The sequence below is a fragment of the Octopus bimaculoides genome, chromosome 27, assembly GCF_001194135.2.
Source record: "Octopus bimaculoides isolate UCB-OBI-ISO-001 chromosome 27, ASM119413v2, whole genome shotgun sequence".
NCBI lineage: Eukaryota > Metazoa > Mollusca > Cephalopoda > Octopoda > Octopodidae > Octopus > Octopus bimaculoides.
This window is the reverse complement of record NC_069007.1, coordinates 12,851,988-12,855,629: the sequence shown is the minus strand read 5'-3', so window position 1 is coordinate 12,855,629 and position 3,642 is coordinate 12,851,988. Positions and strand designations below refer to the sequence as shown.

Sequence of the window (3,642 nt, the reverse complement as noted above, 5' to 3'; positions counted from 1 at the left end):
AAATACCCGGCGTTGCTCGTGTTACATGCAATTGAAAAATTAGACTTTTCTGTTATATTTTCTCTAATGAACTGGAATACCTATAATTCAAATTTCATCAAAATTGCAGATGAGGGCTCTTTCCCCCTGTACACACCCTAAAAAATTCTAATCATGACACATGTATCCCATACTACTGATCTTTATGTGCAGAATCCAAAATTCCAGTCTTATGGAACCTGTTAAAAGGATTTTGCTCCTGAAAAATGGATATCATGGAGCTCTAAAATGTGGGAGTTAAGCCCCTATTGGGGGTGCGTGTCTTAATGTAAATCAGAGAAGTTGAATTGTTGAGAATCTTTTTAACTTGGGTCTTATATGTATTGTTCGAATTTCTTTGAAATAGGAAATATGTGTATGTTCACTGGGTTTGTAAAAGAGAGAAAAGCTACAGGAAACCAAAAGACGAATGATTACAATAAGCAGTCAGCTACCCTAGCCTAGTCGTTACTACTCCCCAATGTAGGATTCTTCACTATACAGGTGACAGGCACAGCCGTAAGATGCATTACGGATCTATAGCAATTGGAAGGGTGTGACACAACTCAAACATTAACAACTATGTGACGTGAGGGCTAAGGAGAAAAGAAAGTGTCACCTCTGGAGTTTGCAAATAACCACTATACTGAGAGGTAACTGGACAGAATAAATTTACAATCTATAAATGTCTTTCAATAACCAGTCACTCATCTGGGAAGGTCTTGAAATCAATGTTACCATCGAGGGACACTATGTGTGACCCAGTGATAATACACACATAATATATGTATATTATATATATATGTATGTATGTATATAGGTATGAATGTATGTATGTATGAGATAATAGTTTCACTTTAATAGTTTCAGTATTAAAGTGAAAATATCTGACATTACAATAGAGAGATGTTGTTTCACTTTTGACACATAATACTGAAATAGTGGAGGAGATATGATATTGCTCTGGGCTCACACTAGGCAAGAAGTTATAAATTTTTTTAGCCTATGACACTACATGGACCCTAAGTAAGGCATGTGTAAAATTTGAATGAAATTGGTTGTGTAGTTCTCAAGTTTTAGGGATTCACACAGACAGACACACATTATCATCTTTATATATATATAGATATATATACATAATATATATATATATATATATTATATATATGTATGTATGTATATAGGGAGAATTCACAAAAAAACAACAGATGAAGACAAGTGGTGTAGAAAACAAACAGATGTATTAGTATAATGCTCGGGAATTGAAAAAGTCTTTAACATTTCGAGCCTACGCTCTTCCACAGAAAGGAACACAGAAAGAAACAAGGAGAGAAAAAAAATGTGTGTAGTGGTTAGCGATTTATCATGGCGATTATATGTATGTATATAGGTATGTATGCCTGTATATATGTGAGATAATAGTTTCACTTTAATAGCTTCAGTATTAAAGTGAAGCTATTAAAGTGAAAATATCTGACATTACAAAAGAGAGATGTTATTGTTTCATTTTTGACACATAATACTGAAATAGTGGAGCAGATGTGATATTGATCTGGGCTTGCACTAGGCAAGAAGTTAAACATTTTTTGGCCTATGACACTACATGGACCCTAAGTAAGGCATGTGTAAAATTTGAATGAAATTGGTTGCGTAGTTCTCAAGTTTTAGGGATTTACACAGACACACATTCTCATCTTTATATATACAGATATATATACATAATATATATATCTATACTATATATAAAACAGAGATGTGTGTGTAATCGCTTATCACGTGAAAACGGCTTCACCATTTACTTCCATACTTGTGATGCATGAATAATTTGACCTCGGATAAATGTTACGCTCTTCATTTGATTTTTTTTATCTCTAATTAAAAATAAATAATATTGCTTTATATTTAAGATTCACTTCTTTAAAAAGGTTTCTCAATGTCAACTTCCGGTACGGACATGACAAAAACGGCGACGTCTCTCACTCTCTACTTTTAATGTTCGCTTTCTGTAAACAACTACGATCAATTACTGAAACACATATTTACGAACTTCATAAATTTAAATATTCCGTACAAGATAGTTTTTAACATGCTTTTATTTATACGATTTTTGGGCGTTCCATGTTCATCTCATTCATTCTTTGCAATGTTCTCTCTCTCTCATTCACACACTCCCGGTTTGATTTCGTTCCAAACTCGCACACTTCGTTAATTTCTGTAAATAAATTTTTTATTATTTTTTTTATTTTGGCACGCCGTGTTCAGCTCTATGTATTCGTAGTGAGTCACACACGCACATGTGTGTTTATGTGTGTGAGTGAAGGGGTGTTGTGATGTCTACGTACATACATAAATACATATGCATACATCTTTTCCGTGTGTATATCTGCACGTGTATGTGAGAGAGAGAGAGAGAGAGAGAGAGACAGAGAGATGTTTCAGTGAATCTCTCTCTCTCACACACACACTCACACATACGTACAAGAAATGTATGACTATTTATGTATGTACGTATAATTGTCGACACACCCCTTCACTGGCTCTATCTCTCTCTCTCTCTCTGTCTGTGTCTCTCTCTCACACACACACAGCACGCATACACACGTGTTTCTTTGTAAATATGTTTGTATACATTTATGTATGTGTGTTTGTAACAGACAGAGTGTGAGTGAGTCAAGGGGTGTGTTGTCATATGCATCCATCATTTTTGGATGTATGTGTGCGTGTGTATGTGTGTGAGACAGAGTGAGAGAGCGGTGTGTATGTAGTATTTACTCTCTCTCTCTCTCTCTCATACACACGCACACACACACAAAGATGTATGCATATTTATACATGTACGTATACATAACAACAAACCTCTCTCTCTGTCACACACACACGTCCATTTCATCTGATGTGTGATACTCTGTGTGTGTGTGTGCGCGTGCGTGCATGAGGGGTTCCACAATCGCCATTTATTTCAATTACTCTTGTGAGGATATTCGCGTAAATCATTTTTTTCATTTAATCCCCATTTTAATTTTCGTAAAAATTTCCAAGTACCAATGAGGCTTTTTGGCGCATCTTCAATTGTCCAATTCATGAGAGGTGCCCAGTCATCATTCATCTGAGAGTCCATCTACAGAATGTCCTCAGATTTCTATACAGCATATTTTGCTTTTTTCCTTCCAGTATATAAGCAACAATTTCATTCCCGGGCAATGCCGGGTTCCTCTGCTAGTATATTATATATATGTATGTATGCCTGTATATATGTGAGATAATAATTTCACTTTAATAGTTTCAGTATTAAAGTGAAACTATTAAAGTGAAAATATCTGACATTACAATAGAGAGATGTTATTGTTTCACTTTTTGACACATAATACTGAAATAGTGGAGGAGATTTGATATTGCTCTGGGCTCGCACTATGACACTACATGGACCCTAAGTAAGGCATGTGTAAAATTTGAATGAAATTGGTGGTGTAGTTCTCAAGTTTTAGGGATTCAGACACACACACACACACATTCTCATCTTTATATATATATATATATATATATATATAATGAATTTTCATGCTTATTCATGCTTATTCATTTTCTAAGCTTCCTAAATTCATGCTACGTTATATTCTAATCACC

At 34.7% G+C, this 3,642-nt stretch overlaps 1 protein-coding gene across 1 annotated transcript in view; it reads right to left on the bottom strand.

Annotated features, from left to right (window-relative positions):
* LOC106881776 (anaphase-promoting complex subunit 5) overlaps positions 1 to 3,642 on the bottom strand; it is a 40,071-nt gene that overhangs the window by 20,228 nt on the left and 16,201 nt on the right. The window lies entirely within an intron of this gene.